This window comes from Chlorocebus sabaeus, chromosome 9, assembly GCF_047675955.1.
Source record: "Chlorocebus sabaeus isolate Y175 chromosome 9, mChlSab1.0.hap1, whole genome shotgun sequence".
NCBI classification, from domain to species: domain Eukaryota; kingdom Metazoa; phylum Chordata; class Mammalia; order Primates; family Cercopithecidae; genus Chlorocebus; species Chlorocebus sabaeus.
Genome location: NC_132912.1, coordinates 24,301,387 through 24,319,450, shown reverse-complemented (window position 1 = coordinate 24,319,450; position 18,064 = coordinate 24,301,387). Strand labels below are relative to the sequence as shown.

General features: G+C 43.3%; 1 protein-coding gene and 1 pseudogene across 14 annotated transcripts in view; one reads left to right on the top strand and one right to left on the bottom strand.

Moving 5' to 3' along the window:
- The window catches only part of KIAA1217 (KIAA1217 ortholog), an 850,300-nt gene that overhangs the window by 240,807 nt on the left and 591,429 nt on the right, over positions 1-18,064 (bottom strand). The gene's annotated exons all lie outside the window — the stretch shown is intronic.
- LOC119618826 (large ribosomal subunit protein uL18 pseudogene) lies at positions 11,430-12,248 on the top strand (annotated as a pseudogene).

The window sequence follows — 18,064 nt, the reverse complement described above, 5'->3', positions numbered from 1 at the left end:
CCACAGTGAGATATAGTGTGCAACATCCGTCAGAACACGGAAGTCCTTGTGTGTGTGTGTGTGTGTGTGTGTGTGCGTGCGCACGTGCCTGTTTGTCCTGGTCTACTGGTCTGCAGAATACAGTTTGAAAAGCCCCATCCTCGTACCATATCACATCCCTCATCATACTGATGGCATGCTCCTTACCCTCAGAACTGGATTTCATTGTTTTCCTCCACTCACTCACGCTTTCCCTGTTTTTCGCTTTTTTTTTTTTTTTTTTTTTTGAGACACAGTCTTGCTCTGTCACCCAGGCTGCAGTGCAGTTGTGTGATCTCAGCTCACTGCAACCTCCACCTCCTGGGTTCAAGCGATCCTCTGGCCTCAGCCTCCCAAGTAACTGGGATTACAGGCATGAGCCGCCATGCCTAGCTAATTTTTGAATTTTTAGTAGAGACAGCGTTTCACCATATTGTCTAGGCTGGTCTCAAACTGCTGACCACAACTTGTCTAGCCACCTCAGACTCCCAAAGTGCTGGGCATGAGCCACTGTGCCCAGCCACCAATGCCATTCATTCATTCATTCCAACAAATAGGTTATGCCAATCATTGCATCAAGTACAAGGGACACAGGAAATGAAGGGGTCATGAACATCAGCTGACACTTATCGGATGCAACCAAGAACGTATTTTAGAGCCCTACTTCTTAGGGAGAATAACAAGGGAGATTAAAGAAGATTTTGTGGATGTTTATGATGGATACGCACAGGTTTTTCTTGCTGGATTCAATGGCTTTGTTCCTTTAAAGAGAACAAAAGACAAAGATGAGAGCCCATGTTTGAATTAAACCCTAAGAAGGCTGATGGCCTGCCTTGTTCTCCATTCAGTGGACCTTGCCTTATTCTAAAAGGGCAGAGGGGATTGCCTGCAATTTTGAACCTGGCCTTCGTCCAGTTGTCCAGACCACCCTATTACAGTTTAACTGCAGTCCATTATGTTACCTCCAATTCCTTTGATTCCTTTCCAATCCAAATTCCCCCTTCCTGGGGTAACTGTTGACGGTCTAGCCAGCATATTATCTAACAGCATATGGAATGTGGAATGGTATATCCTTACGAGGGCTGCACACATTCCTTTTCCAGGTTCCATTCTGAAACACATGTGCTATCAGTTAGCACAGGAGGCTGAAAAGGGACAAAGCTAAGCAAACGATGGGGAAGAGGAGCTGAGAGAATTCCAAAGCAAGGCCCCTTCCACGGCTTAGCAATCGAGTGGGTACCATGGTACCTACTCAGCAATTTTTACATGTAAGAACAAATAAGATACATTGGTTTATTGCACTCAATTATCTTAGGCTATATTTTTCTTTTATAATTTTAAACATAATCAGTCCACTCAATGTGGCTCCAGAAATCAAAAGCTTTCTATGGCTCCGGCAGAGACCCCATGACTCGGGCAGTGACCCAACATTCTTTTGTTTCTCTCCATTGCAAAGCACTCAGGAGTTATTTTGGCAGCTACGCAGGAGTTTTGCCTCCACAATGAATGGTATGCCTGCTCTAGCATGCTGGGTGGAGATGAACTCCATTCTTTCTTCTTTTATTTTTTTTTGAGACAAGGTCTCACTCTGTCACCAAGGCTAAGTGCAGTAGCACAATTATGGCTCAATGCAGCCCCGACCTCTTATACTCAAGCAATCCTCTAGCTTCAACCTCCCATGTAGCTCAGACTACAGGCATGTGCCACTATGCCTAATTTTTTTTTTTTGTTTTTTTTTTGTTTTTTTTGTTTTTTTTTTTGTAGAGATGAGGTCTTATTATGTTGTCCAGGCTGGTCTCAAACTCCTGGATTCAAGTGATCCTCCCACTTTGGCCTCCCAAAGAGCTAGGATTACAAGCATGAGCCACCACGCCCAGCCAGTCATTACGTCTTGATGGGAAGAAGGGCGTGAAGGGAGTGAAGGGCCAAGCAGTGTGTACACGAAGGCTGTTTCCACAGCGCCAGCCAAAGCACTTGGCCAGGTTTGCTGGTGGGAAGCTTAACACAGGAAATAAGAGCAGGGACAGCCACATCTTTAAATGATTAATAATACCCATTATCAGTCCATCTCTACCCACGAACACAAGCTTTATAACGTAAGAGCTCTTGAGAAGGAGCTCAGTCCGGAGCTAAGAGAAAAGGAGAATCAAGGCGAGTCAGTCAAGGTTTCCAAAAGTAGACTTGCCAAGGACTCTGAAAAATCTAAAAGCTGATCCAGTATTTTGGAAGAAACGCATCTATTTTCAGAATAGAGGACCGCAAGGAACCTTGCGTGATGGTGGAATAAAATAAACTAAGACCTTTAGGGGAAATACTGACATGAAAGTTGCTGCATTGTAATTAAACAGCTACAGTCTAAAACACTGAGAGAACAATAGAAATCAGAGTAGAAGCAACTTTGCTAACTAGTGCCTGGCAGGTAGCCGTCAATTTCTTGCCGTATGGATGAACAATAGACAAGAAGAATGTAAAATGCAAGTGAGCAAGAGGTGAGGACCTTCCAAATATATGACACGAGGAGGAGCAGACAGATACTAAGACAGTTACATCAGCGAGAAGAGAAACATTACATTCCAAACTGTGAAAGACACGATGTCCCTTTGAAGAATACCAACAGAGAACAGGCAGCGAAAGGGGACACTTGGCTTCAGGGCTACTGACTAAAGCTGAGTTATTTTTATCATTTGGAAGATGCTGCTGCCGTTGAAAGTATTACTTCTCATGCACTTACGTGATGTGTATCCGGCCTACCCTGACACTTTCCATGGCTTCAGAGAATAACTCCTGCTCCAGACAGATAGCTGCCTGCAAGTCACTCAGACTTACCAGGCAACCAGGGAGTCACTTTTAAAAACCATGCTTAAGCACCTGGGGTTGTAAAGGGATTCACAAGTACAGGGTTTCTCATTGTTCTGTGATATTGTTCAGGAACCCCTATTGCTCATAAGAGTAGCCTGTTGGGTTTCTTATAGTAGTGTCTAGGTTTGGGGCAAAACGATGAACTACTTGAAGTCCTAAAGATTCCCCAAGTGTCCAGTGCCACTGAGTGTTGCATAATAGTAGGAACAGAACATGTACACAACCATGTACAAAGGTGTGAATTATTGGTGATTTGGGAAAGCCAGAACCTGCAGTCATCTTCTATGATGACTGATTTCCAAGTTGGTTGCTGTGGGTATTAATAGTAGAAAGGACATTTTGTTAAAATGTTCTCATTGACACCATTTGTTAATGCCTGAAGAGGGATCAAATAGCATGGATATTTTTTGATAAAACAAAAAAATGTATTTTTCTTGGACATTTACCAGTTGGTGAGTCAGGAAATGTTAATAAAAGACTAAATCAACCAGAATTTGAATACAACTCTCTCTTTTCTTTTTCAACTCTGTCATCAATAGTAAGATCATTGGTACCACAGACACTCAATCCCAGCATGCTTTCCCTCGTTGACCATTTTCTCTCATTGCTCTATTTCCTCTCCTAGGCGGTCTCTTTCTCTTTCCTAATGAGATGTTGATGACTTCTAAACATGTTATTCCAGGCTGAGGTCTCTGCTGAGCCCCAGAACTGTATTCCCAGCTGCTTAATGGATGACCCCTGGGCTCCACAAAGATGTCATGTCCTGACACAAGTATGGTCCCATTCAACCTCCACCTAACCCCATCTGCTTCTCATGCTAGAGTGACATCGCCATTCATCCAAGTAGATGCTGTAATCCTACATGTAAGATGTAGCAGTTACAGAAACCTAACATAGCTAACTAACTCCATCTTGCTTCTAAGCTCTCAAGCTGACTGCCTTTGCTCATTCCCACACATAAGCCAAGATAACCATGAGGGGGAATTTAGTTTACAGTTTAAAGCAAGGATGATAATAGTCGCTTCCCAAAATTCACCACTGAGGAAGTAAAAAGGGCACAGACACAAGTAACAATGCAATATTCAATGTAACACCCTCAGACTCCTGCTACTGCTCAGATGTCTGTGGTCACCTGTCACCTCAACCGTCTCCTTGTTCCCCTTTCCCAAATATAAAAAGAAGCTTGAGATTCATGTCTTTTAAGATGGTTCTTTAGGAGAGCAGTCCACCATCTTCTTGGTTTGCTGGCTCTCCAAATAGTCATTTTCCTTACCCCAATTCCTTGTCTCTTGACTTACTGGCTGTTGTGCAGTGAGCGGTACAGGCTTTCAACCTGGCTACAGTATCTCCCCAATTTTGTGCTCTCCTCTCCATCACCAATGTTTCTGCTTTCATATTTAACTTTATGTTATAAACACGTCACACTAAATGTGTTCCAGTCGAGGCTGAAAGAACTTTGAGACCTTCATCATCTTTTGCCTGCATCATCAAGGACCTTGTAATCAGGCTCCCTCACCTCCCATCTGTTCTTTACATGGCAGTCAAAGTAGCTTTGTCAAAAAACGCAATCCCATCACAGTACCCTGGGCTCTAAATTTTGAATACTCCTCATTTTCCATACTACTTAGTATAGCCCGTAAGGACCTTCATTACCTGCCAGTCATCTGCCCTTTGTGACTCAGCTCTCTTCCCAGGTCCTATGCAGTCACCCTGAACTACGCATCTGCTCTCGTAGAGGCTACATAGCTTTGCACTTGTTTTTCCTTCTGCCTAGGAAGTCTTTCTCCACCTGGAACTTTTACCACCATCAGCCAGGTATAAGGAAGTTTTCTTTACAGAAGACTTCCCCAAACCTCCAAGAAGAACTGTCTGGACGGCCTTGAAGGCAAAAATAAAACCCCAAGGTCAGGTGTGGTGGCTCATGCCTGTAATCTCCCACTTAAAGGTGGGAGGACCACTTGAGGCCAGTTCAAGACCAGCCTGGGCAACATAACGAGACCCCGTCTCTACAAAAAAATTTAAAACACTAGTTGGATGTGGTGGTACAATGCTGTTAGCCCCAGTTACTTGGGAGGCTGAGACAGGAAGGTTGCTTGAGCCCAGGAGGTATGAATGCTCCATGCATTCATAATAATGAGACACTATCTCTATCTAAAAAAATTTTTAAGTAAAAAATGTAAAAAACATTTACATAAAGTCCCAAGTAGATCTAAAACAAAATGTCAAGTGAAAATATATGATACAGTTGGTTCAGCAGAATGAAGGACAGTTGCAAGACTTTTCTTAACTACTATGGTCAGGCAAAAAAAAAAAAAAAAAAAAGATAACCTAATATGGAATTGGAAATGATGAAGCAATGACAATCTGAAACACTTTTCCATGCAAAAAAAAAAAAAAAAAAATGTGGAGGAATCACACAGCTGTAGTCTTAGCAGCTGTTGAGTCAACCAACTTGGGTAAGTAGGCGTGGAAATCAGAGAATGCTGATTTATGCTAATTTACTTATATTTGGTCTGAATACTCTCTATTTTTCATTTCTAAAACTCCTGTCAGCATCATTTCTGGTTCCATCCATTTTCAGAAAGTTTCATACAGCATTTCTTTCCAATGGTCTTTTTTTTGCTTTTTCAGATTATGATGAAAAAGAATACGAAGATCCAAGTGAAACTGTAGGCCACATTCAGAAAACCACACACGTGCAAATTTGAATCCCATTAAGTCAAACACAAGTGTTAGATGTCCTAATACAAAGACGGCCAACACATGACCTTGAATTCAAGGACTCAGGGATTTGGAAGGCAGACTCACAGCCAACAGCCTTCAATGTCCAACAGGAACTTCGAATGTAGTCTGTCCAAAACCCAACTTGAGTTTGTTCTTCAAGCTTAAGCCCACCTCAGACCCCCTCCCCATTCTCTGTAAATGACATCAGGAATCCTCCAACTGCCAAGGACACAAACCTTGTTTCTAATCATTCTTGACTCCCTGCTTTTCTTTACAGTCCTTCCCAGTTAGACCAGTAGCACATCCCATCAACTCTGTGAACTGGGATCTGATTCTCACCTCTCATGGCCTCCACCCTAACCCTGGCCTGTTGTCACTAAGTTGCCCAGGAGCCTCCTCACGGGTCTCTCCACTTCCAGGCTTGCCCCATCCCCCTACAGACTGCTTTAACTAAGCATACAAGTCTTTAAAATCCTCCAGTGGAGGCCAGGTGTGGTGGCTCATGCCTGGAATCCCAGCACTTAGGGAGGTCGAGGTAGGAGGATTGCTTGAGGCCAGGAGTTTGAGACCAGCCTGGGCATCACAGCAAGATCCTGTCTCTAAACCATATTTCAACATTAACTGGGCTTAGTGGTGTGCACCTGTAGTCCCAGCTACTAGGAAGGCTGAGATAGGAGGATTGCTGGAGCCCAGGAGTTTGAGGCTGCAGCAAGCTATGATTGAGCCACTGTACTCCAGCCTCGGTGACAGAGCAACACCCCATTTCTAGAAAAATAAAAAGCCAATGATTTCCCCTCTTACTCGGAGTAAAAATTCAAGTCTTTACCACAGCCTATAAGACCCTACATGACCTTGATCTTGACTATGTCCCACCCCCAGCCCACCCCCATATGGTCCCTCAGTCCCATGTACCCATCCTGCCACCCCACCTAAGGCCTTGGTCTTAACTGTCTAACTTGTCTTATTTCCTCTGCCTTCTGGGCTCTTCCACTAGACAGATATCCACATGGCCACCTCCTCCCTCACTGCTCCCTGGTGACTGCTCAAATTGTCCTTTCATCCAGAAGGCCTTCTCTTTAAAGTATCCTGTGTTGATTTCCCTTACACTGTCTTATTTTTTTTTTTCAGAGCACTTATATCCCATGCCATCTATTTATTTGTCTGTCACCTGCCTCTTTTCTCTGAAATGCTGGCACTAAGAAGGCAGGTACTTTGTGTGTTCCCTGTTTTTCCAGACCTACACAGCAGTGCCTAATATGCCCTTAAGAAATATACACTGAATAAATAAGAATAAAAGAGAAGCACAGCATGGACATAGAAAACATAATGCCAAATTAAAGGTAATTCACTCATAAAAGAGCAACACATTAGGGAGTGTATACAGATGCACCAGACAGCAGTAACTTAACCTAGGCACGCCCTGAGAATGATTCCATGATCAAGAAGAATGTACATTCAGAGTTCTGAGCTAAGGAATCCAGGAGTGGCCAACCCAGGGATTCACTCCTTATCCATGATGGATATCCGAACCCCTGGCCTGTCTCTTGAAACGCAGGTCATACAGGGGATCAAGGCCCTTTGTTTTGGGTTAAATGGAGGTTGCTAGGTGGAGGGTGCTAAGTGAAAATGCTGTATAAACCGTAAGCTTTTTACAAATGGTAGTGGTTCTCCTGTCCAACCTGCCACCACTGGACCGTCCCTGTACGTAAGTTCCCCCAATAAACCCTATGTCTCGTTTGCTATCTCTCGGTCTTTTCTTTTCTTTCTTTGAGATGGAGTCTTAATCAGTTTCAGTCCCCTCCCCCCCCTCCCCTCTCCTCTTTTTTCTTTGCAAGATAGAGTCTTAATCTGTTACCTAGGCTGGACTGCAGTGGTGTGATCTTGGCTCACTGCAGCCTCCGCCTCCCCAGTTCAAGTGATTCTCCTGCCTCAGCCTCCCAAGTAACTGGGATTACAGGCGAGCGCCACCATGTTCAGCTAATTTTTGTATTTTTAGCAGAGACGGGGTTTCACCATGTTGGCCAGGCTGGTCTCAAACTCCTGAGCTCAGGTGATCTGCCTGCCTTGGCCTCCCAAAGTGCTGGGATTATAGGCGTGAGGCACTGTGCCTGGCCAACCTGTTCTAAAAAATAAAGTCTACTTAAAAGAAAAGATTAATTGTAGAACTTCTGTTGTTGTTGTTGTTTTTTTTTAAATAAACATTTTTGCAAGCAAAGTCCTTCTTGGAATCCAGAAAAGGGAAAATCACTTTAAGCTGAAGTGATCTGGGGATGAAGCTACAGTGTCAGCAGGTGGAGATGGCTGGGGTTTGAGGAATGGTGAGGAGGGAAGATCTGTTTGGGAATGGAAGTGAGAAGGTGCCTGGGGCACTGAGCGCTATGCTGTGCGTGGCACTATAGTGACATGGAGAAGGCTGCAATTAAATTTCAGTTTTCCAAATACAGAAAACCTTAGGCTTGAAGTCACTCAATATGCTTTATAATCAATTTATATTTGAAAAGAGATGTGAAAATTTATCTTCCTTAATATTAAATGCTTTGGATAATTTTCTAGGTATTTTTAGGGCTTTTTTGGTGTTTTTAACACCTCAGTATTTACTGCATGATGAAATGTCATTGATACAAAAATAATGACCTGGGTCTAACTTGAAGATGCCGAGACTAAAGAGAAATGTGAGAGCAGGGGGCACTTATCTGCCCCAGCTGCACCGAATTTTATTGTTTGAGATTGCCAGGTTCAAAAGTAGCATTAGGAATGCAGACCTGGCCAGGCGCGGGGGCTCACGCCTATAATCCCAGCACTTTGGGAGGCTGAGGCGAGCAGATCACTTGAGGTCAAGAGCTCAAGACAGGCTTGCCCAACATGGTGAAACTTCGTCTCTACTAAAAATACAAAATTAGCCGGGTGTGGTGGTGCCTGCCTCTAGTCCCAGCTACTTGGGAGGCTGAGGCAGGAGAATTGCTTGAACTTGGGAGATGGAGGCTGTAGTGAGTCAAGATCGTGCCACTGCACTCCAGCCTGGGTGACAGAGTGAGACTCCATCTCAAAAAAATAAAAGAAGGCAGACGCCACCCAAAATGCACAGAACAGCCTAAGAAAACTATGCAGGAAACGCAGAGAGAGGGGCCTTCACAGTAGAAACAGAGGCAGGATGTATTTACACTACTCTTAATTCAAGATGATCCTGCCAAGACAAGAACAGAAGGAATCTCTGAAACACATGTGACAAGCAAATCGAGGGGTGTGGGAGAGGAGAAGGAAAATGGACCAAAAGATCTGAACAGACTCAGGGGGCCATGTGGCTACTTTTCTAATAACTAGCATTTAACTAAAAAAAAAAAATCAGAAATAATTCTCCCAAAAAGAAACTGACCAAGCAGTGATCTCTTTGCACTGTGGGACAGATTCATTTTGTTATCAATTTAAAAGATTTTGAATGCAAAATTCATAACTCATGTTGTCTCACAAACATTTCTCTAGGAGTCTCTGCAGATGCCCAACGAGGAAGGTGAGTAACTGGTAAAGCATCTCTCTGTACGTAGTTTGAGTGTTTCAGTGTTTGAGCAAAAGCTTGGTGACTACCCCCTGCGGCAACAAGAAACCATAAGAAGACCGGAAGCACCAGTGAAGCTATATCTCTTGCATCTGGAATCGAACAAGCAGTAAAGAATCTAGGAGAAAAGTTGTTGCTGGACTTGGAGTTTGCACAGGTTCTGGGGGACCAAAGGGAAGGAAAACAGAGGCAGTTTGGTCAGAGAGAGAAGTCTAAGTGGGAGGGAGCACCACACCGGTTAAATTTCATTAGTTCACAGGGCAGGCTGAACCCACAGAGGAAGCACCAGGGCTGGAAGGATCACTCCGGCACCCACCGCCTTCATAAAATTGTAGTTTATTCATAAGCGTAAAAGTGACTATTGAAAAGGAAAAATCTAGAATGAGTATGGCGGCTCACGCCTGTAATCCCAGTACTTTGGGAGGCCAAAGTGAGAAGATCGCATTAACTCAGGAGTTTGAAACCAGCCTGAGCAACATAGGGAGATTCTGTCTCTACAAAAAAAATTTAAAAATTAGCCAGGTGTGGTGGTGCATGCCCTATGGTCTCAGCTACTTGGGAGGCTGAGGTGGGAGGATTGTTTGAGCCAGGGAGGTCAAGGCTGCAGTGAGCTGCGATCACAGCCTGAGCAATGGAGCAAGACCCTGTTTCCAGAAAAAAAGGAAAGAGCTCACATGTCAAAGGCACTTATGTTGCCATAAGAAAGCCACAGGATTCTGTGATATTTGGTATAATTTGATGGATGGGTTCTGTATGGACAAAGCAAGAGTCCAGGGAATTTTAGAGGGAGAGAGTGATTCAAGTCAGGTCAAACCTACAGTTGGTTATTAGGCTCAAAATAATCTAAAGAACCTGGATTTTAGAGCCTGGCCCCAAAATCCAGCCATGAGCAATTGTAGAAAACTCGGTCAACCTCTCTAAAAGCCAGTAAGATAGCTTCATCATTTTCCATTTTTAAGAGCCAGATGGCATTAGTGTTATTATGTATATTATTTACAATTTGTAACATTTTTGCAACTCTGTGCTAGGTGTTTTAAGGTCATTATCTCTAATATTCATTCTGACCCTGCGGGGACCCCTAGAAGCCAGAATTCAGGACAGTTGAATTCTGAAAGTTGAGAGAAGAGTGCCAAACTCATGCATTAATTCCTGAGCCCAAGCTCTGTCCATTCTGACAAGTTACCCCATACATGAATTCCCTTCATGATTTTCTCCCAGCTTCTTTTCCTGTGGGACATGTTCTTGCTCTTTCTCCTTCTCTTCTCTTCTCTTCTCTTCTCTTCTCTTCTCTTCTCTTCTCTTCTCTTCTCTTTTCTCTTCAGATGGAGTCTTCCTCTGTCGCCCAGGCTGGAGTGCAGTGGTGCGATCTCGGCTCACTGCGGCTTCAAGGTTCAAGCGATTCTCCTGTCTCAGCCTCCTGAGTAGCTGAGACTATAGACAGGCACCACCATGCCCAGCTAATTTTTGTATATTTAATAGAGACAGGGTTTCGCCATGTTGACCAGGCTGGTCTCAAACTCCTGACCTCAGGTGATCCGCCCACCTCGGCCTCCCAAAGTGCTAGGATGACACTGCACCCGGCTCGCTGTTCTTTTTTCTAACACTCTGATTAAGTCTGAACCTTTAACTTTTATTATCCTCTGTCTTAAGACAAGAACTAATGAGGCTGTCCATGCTAGCAATTCTCAAACCCATCAGACCCAAGGCCTCTTTTTATATCCTGAGATATAATTATTTAAAAACTTGCTTAGTCACATATATTTTTAAAAAATCAATACAATATCCTATTATATAAAGGAGAAAAAAAAAGAAAGAAAAATGTATGAACAAATAAGGAACATTTCAATATACAAATGCTCAGGTACAGTGACATCAGGAGCTACCTCTAAGTACTATCAGTGTGAATTCAATAGTTACACATGCACACTGATATGAGCAGAGACATTACTGTATAGTAAAGTTCTAAACAAAACAAAGAACAATATCCTCTCAATTGAAAAGGTAACTGCATTCCTGAAAAATTTAGCATAGATTTAATTTCTGTTTATATAAAAAATATTTTTAGCCCTTTCCCCCCCGCTAGCGCCGCGGGGCCTGCAGGTGTCTGTCGAGCCACGGACGCCGGTCTCTGTTCCGCAGGATAGGGTTTGTTAGAGTTGTTAAGAATAAGGCCTACTTTAAGAGATACCAAGTGAAATTTAGAAGACAACGAGAGGGTAAAACTGATTACTATGCTTGGAAACGCTTGGTGATATAGGATAAAAATAAATACAACATACCCAAACACAGGATGACAGTTCGTGTAACAAACTGAGCTATCATTTGTCAGATTGCTTATGCCCGTATAGAGGGGGATATGATAGTCTGCGCAGCATATGCACACGAACTGCCAAAATATGGTGTGAAGGTTGGCCTGACAAACGATGCTGCAGCATATTGTACTGGCCTGCTGCTGGCCCGCAGCCTTCTCCATAGGTTTGGCATGGACAAGATCTATGAAGGCCACGTGGAGGTGACTGGCGATGAATACAAGGTGGAAAGCATTGATGGTCAGCCAGGTGCCTTTACCTGCTATTTGGATGCAGGCCTTGCCAGAACTACCACTGGCAATAAAGTTTTTGGCGCCCTGAAGGGAGTTGTGGATGGAGGCTTGTCTATCCCTCACAGTACCAAACGATTCCCTGGTTATGATTCTGAAAGGAAGGAATTTAATGCAGAAGTACACTGGAAGCACATCATGGGCCAGAATGTTGCAGACGACATGTGCTACTTAATGGAAGAAGATGAAGATGCTTACAAGAAACAGTTCTCTCAATACATAAAGAACAGTGTAACTCCAGACCTGATGGAGGAGATGTGTAAGAAAGCTCATGCTGCTACACGAGAGAATCCAGTCTATGAAAAGAAGCCCAAGAAAGAAGTTAAAAAGAAGAGGTGGAACCATCCCAAAATGTCCCTTGCTCAGAAGAAGGATCGGGTAGCTCAAAAGAAGGCAAGCTTCCTCAGAGCTCAGGAACAGACTGCTGAGAGCTAAACCAAACAATTTTCTATCATGATTTTTCAGATATAGGCAATAAACTTACAGACAGAAAAAATATATATATTTTTAGAGTCCAGTAATATAAACACTTTTTCACCCCCAAAATGTCAGGCCGGATGTTCTAAAGTCACAGTCACAAGTGACAATTCTTCACAGTATGAGACTATCCTACGCCTTGCAAGGTATCTAGTATCCCTGGCCTTTGTCCTATTTCACGTACATTTCACTTTTTTCCCATACTAGCTTCTCTCAGTTAAAGTTCTTGATGTGATTGTCCACTCGGACATCTGCCTCTTTTAACAGGGAGCCATTTAAAGACTCCAGTTTCTCTCTTTTTTTAAATTTCTAAATTTTATTTTTTGAGACAGTCTTGTTCTGTTGACCAGGCTGGAACACAGTGGCAAGATCTCAGCTCACTGCAACTTCCACTTCCCAGCTTCAAGTGATTCTCTTGCCTCAGCCTCCTGAGTAGCTGGGATTACAGGCATGCGCCACTACGCCCAGGTAATTTTTGTATTTTTAGTAGAGATAGGGTTTTACCATCTAGGCCAGTATGATCTCGAACTCCTGACTTGACCTCAGGTGATCCACCTGCCTTGGCCTCCCAAAGTGCTGGGATTACAGGCATGAGACACTGCCCCCAGCCTAAAGACTCCAGTTTCTTTATGATCACTGGGATGGGGACTGAGCAACTGGCACATTCCCTGTCTGTCCATCAAGGGGCATGTGTTTGATGTGTGTGGATGCTACTTCCATTAGGTAAATTCATGGTAGTTACTTACGTCACACTGAGGAGGAAACAGACCACTGAGTATGCATTTAGTAAACACAAATTTAGTCAGCGGATCTGTTTCCTTAACAGAATATGGCTCTGCTGCACTGTATCCTTCAACCAACTGCTCCAATTATTGTGACAAACAAAAGTAGCCCCATAAATTTTCACAATACACCATAGTGGGTGGTCCTTTTGCCTGGTTTTAGCTGTAGACATATATTCCTCTTTACTTTATATGTTTCTCCCCACTCTTGTTTTATTCCTAGACAGCTAATAAGACTTGAATATCAAATTCTTTCCCATTTTGAAAATCCCAGTGTATTACAGTCTCATGTCCTTCTGTGGTTGGTATCAAGTAAGTGAGAGTTGGAATACTCAGGTTTTGACAGCGACAGAGACCATCCTCCTGTAGCTGCCACTTACTTGGTCCTGAAGATCACAGCTGATAAGATTATAAAACTATACACGTGTAGAGTGCTTATTTTTAGATGCTAGCAATTTCTTCTTTTGCACATAATCTGTATTTAGACCCAATTAGCAAGCTTTCTCTCTATCCTTCTTTGCGAAGACCAAACACTACCCAGTGAGAGTATACAAAAAATGAAAGAAAGAAAAACTAACAAAGGTGACCCGAAGTAATAAATCCAAGATTTTAAAAGAAGAAAAGGGCCTCCATGTTTTTAAGACTCAAAATGGTCACAGGAAAATGATACACGTTGGGTTACGTTTTCTACGTTTGAGTAATTATGAGGTAACCTACCTTGAAGTCAATGAGAAGAAACTCAATTTTTAATGTGATATATCCATTAGTTGTTCAATAGATACCCAGGGAGTCTCTGCTTTATACAAGGTTCTGTGCAATGTACAAAGCCAGAACTCCCAACTCAGGTGCATTGGAATCACCTGGAGGCCCCCTTGTTAAAATGTGGAACCTGGCCGGGCCTAGTGATTCACTCCTGTAATTCCAGCACTTTGGGAGGAGGCAGGAGGATGGCTTGAGAGGCCAGGAGTTTGAGACCAACCAACCTGGGGAACATAGAGAGACCTCTCTACAAAAAAATTTAAAAATTAACTGGGTTTGATGATGTGCACCTGTAAAGTCAACTACTCAGGAGGCTGAGGAGAGAGGATCGCTTGAGCCCAGGAGGTCAAGGCTGCAGTGAGCAATGATTGTGCCGCTACACTCCAGCCTGGGAAGCAGAGCAAGACCCTGTCTCCAAAAAGAAAAAAGAAAAAAAAAGTGAATTCTGATCGCACACATCAGTTGGGGGCTGACAGCCTGTTTCTGAGCAAGCTCCCAGGTGACGCCCTTACTGCTGACCAGCAGAGGACATTTTGAGTACTAAGGCACATTAGGGAATAAAATAATTAAGCATGGAAACTGCCTTCAAAGAACTTACAATTTGCATAAGGAGATACAGTTTTTCCAAACCAAACAGAAGAGCCATGTGCCATAAGAGTGATACAACAGGTCAAAGAATTAATTACTCCTGGCTCAGGAGTGGTAGCACGTCTGGGATGAAGAAGGTGGCATTTAGGTTGAGTTCCTAGTGAAGGAAGGATTGGTAGCAATAGGGAGGTACAGAAGGCACAGGATGCCTGGCAGAGGGACCAGTGTCAACAAAAAGACCCTTAACCCTCAGGTGAAGAGGGGGAAGTTCCTCCAGGAGGGAATGCCTGTTGGAGGTGTGGATAAAATGGTGAAACAGGGGCCTGAGGAATTGGCCTGAGAACAGCTGGGGAAGCACCCAAGACATGAGTCAAGAAGTCTAGAACTGAGCTTTATTACAATTGTCCTCAGAGCAGTGGGAGAAACAAAGGGGCGGAGGAAAGGAAATAGAGGCTGAAAGACCAGTGAAGAGGCTCCTGAGATAGTCCAGAATACATCCTCAAATAGACACAGTCATAAATCTTTGATAAGAAACGAAAATGTTGAACTATTTATATCTGAGTTTCCCATATTGGATCTTACTTGAATAATGATCCATCTTTTCCTCATCTGACAAGCAGTTACCAGCATTTCTTTAAGGGTTAGAGCAAGACAGATCTATTAATTAAAAGTTATAAGATGATGTTCTTAGAATGCTCACTCCTGGATTATGCTGGAAATAACTAAGAGATGCTATAATTAGTTTAAGAGACTTAAGATATAAGTTCTCTGTTAACAAATAGTGTCCCACCTAACACAAAGTACTCAGTCATCTTTCATTCTCAGAAGAGGAGGTCTTAGCTTCACTGACCATATTTCCCCTTACTTCAATGCCCAATACTATGTCGGTTTTAGGTCAGCCCAGAAGAGATATATTTCTAGTATTTCCAGAGAAAAGCATCTGGTTTTGAAATACAGTGAGAGGGGCTGCCTCCAAAATAGTAGTTTACAGAGTGGGAGAATGCAAGGTGTTCCACAGTAGAAAATACTGTCATTTTAAATTCTCCAATTTCCAGATTTTCAGGCAGGGTATGTGTGATTTGACACCGTGGCAATGTGGACAGTGTCCGAATTGCACTTGCCTTTCAGATCTTAGAGTTTCAGACCCCTGACTCCTTTCCTGTCCCTGTAGGAGACATCAGAAGTCTCTGAAGTATGCGGAAAACTAAAAGGAGATCTTAAAGTTTCCATGTTCCTTTCTAAATCCTGATTAAATGAAAACTCTTCTAAGGAAAAAACTTGCTCTGAAGCAGTTGGTTGAAGTGTACACAGTGCAGCAGAACCATGTTCTGTTAAGGAAACAGATCCACTGACTACCTTTGTGTTTACTAAATGCATACACAGTGATCTATTTCCAACTCAGTGTGAACTTAGGTAACTGCCATTAACTTGCCTAATGAAAGTAGCATCCACACACATCAAACACATGCCCCTCGATGGACAGACAGGGAAGGTGTCAGTTGTTCAATCCCTGTCTTGATGATCATAAAGAAACTGGAGACTGTAAACCACTGCCTGTTAAAAGAATTAGATGTCTGGGTAGGCAATCACATCAATAATATAAACTGTGAGAAGCTAGTAGGGGAAAAGAGTGAAATGTGCATGAAATGGTACCAAACTGCCTGAACCAAGCAGGCAAAGGTGGAGCCCCAAAGTGGTCAGTTCACCCCATGTGGAAAGGAACTATTTCAAAGACATCGGTCGGAGACCTTCATGCCAGGACACCAGCAAGTTGGCAAAACAGATCTTGCAAAGGGTTTCTGCACTCCATCTGTGAGCTTCATTAACAGGCACTCAGGACTGAGAACCTTCCTGTCAGCTGTGGCAGGTGAATAGCCAATAGAGAGACGCTATTAATTTAAGACACCATTGATAATGAAGTCTACCTTAAGAACAGACAACAAGGGGCTTCAGATGCTGAAGCACAGACACAAGACATCCTGGAACTCCAAGTCCAAAGGTGAATGCTCAGGGCAGAGATCAACAACGAAAGCTTTTAAGCTGAGCCACTCTCAGCCTGATGGCTGCCAAACCCAACAGCCATCCCTGGTTACACGCTACAGGAAAAGTCCCTGAACATATCTGTTGTTTCCTGGGTATAAAGATGCTAAATGCCAGGTGCTTTCCTCTAGAGTGGAAGGGACAGGGGTGGGGCAGTGCCTGCAGAGGCAGCAAGGTCAAGAGAGTTCATTTGGTTATTGCCATTAAAAAAGACTTCCCAGCCAGGCATGGTGGCTCACGCCTGTAATCCCAGCACTTTGGGAGGCCGACGATGGCGGATCACTTGAGGTCAGGAGCTCAAGACCAGGCTGGCCAATGTGGTGAAATCCTGTCTCTACTAAAAACGAAACCAAACAACAACAAAAAAGTAGCCAGGCTTGTTGGCGCATGCCTATAATCTCAGCTACTCGGGAGGCTGAGGCAAGAGAACTGCTTGAACCCGGGAGGCAGAGGTTGCAGCGAGCCAAGATCATGCCACCGTGCTCCTGCCTGGGTGACAGAGGGAGACTCTGTCTCAGAAACAAAACAAAAACAAAAAACAACTTCCTGAGCATGCCTTTTGGGTGCATTTTGAAGTGCAGCTTGCAGCATGTAGAAGTTGGGCTTCTGGTTCACGGAGTGCTACAACTAGAGTATTAGGTGTCTGCGTATTTCCAGATATACTTAGATGATTTTTCAGGCCACCTTTCTTCTTTTTTTTCCTAATCCAGGACGTGCTCAGTATTCCCTCTCCACTCACACTGAAGAACTTCAAGTAGCGGCTACACTTTGCAGTGCCTCCCACTCAGGCTGCAGTATCCTAAGCATTTATCTTCACTCGCAGGGAACTCTTGAAACAACCCACGTCAATCATGACTCAGCAGTTTTTCCTTACCATGAAAACAGCAGAGCAATGGGTTTCTCCATTTTTGGAGTTAATACATTAGCTATAAATGTAATTCCATAGTAGATATGAAACCAAAAACAGTCTGGGGCAAATTGTGCCACTTTTCAGAGGGTAACAGGAGATGTTTCACTCAAGATGGAATGTAAGAACCCTCATAACCTCCCTATCCTTCTCTTTAACCTGTTCATGGTCATGCAGAATAAACCCCTAATATTTTTGATGAGTGAGGCAAATGGCCTTCCTGTAGAGGCAGAATCATAAGAATGTTCAAGAAAGTTTGTGTGGCCAGCCTGAGGTTCCAGGGAAGAGGAATGGGTGTTTGGACTAGAGAAACACAGTGGTTAATTCTGAGCTCTAAGTGATTGGTCCACATTGGTCTACTTCAGTTCCTGGGTCGATGTTTTGGAGTTTTCCATCAGTTAAACAATGTCCGCAGTAAACTGCCATGACCACTTAACCTTAACTGCAAACTACATCCACTTAATCCTTGGGGGTCCCTTTCTATTCATAATAATCCAGAAAAATTTTGTATTGTGTTTTATTTCCTCAATCTTATCTCCTTTAATTCTTCAACAAGCCTTCCCTGATTAGAAAAGCCAGAAAACTCATCCAAGTATCTCTGTTGAAGATCTGGACAAAGTTTTCAAGTATTATTGAATTTCTAATCCACTAAACAAAAGTCCTCCAATGTTGTTTCATTTTGTTTCAGGGTCTAGTTTCTGTATGCAACTGCAAGGGTAGGGGCCACCTATTTATTATGCTTTATTTATAGACCCATG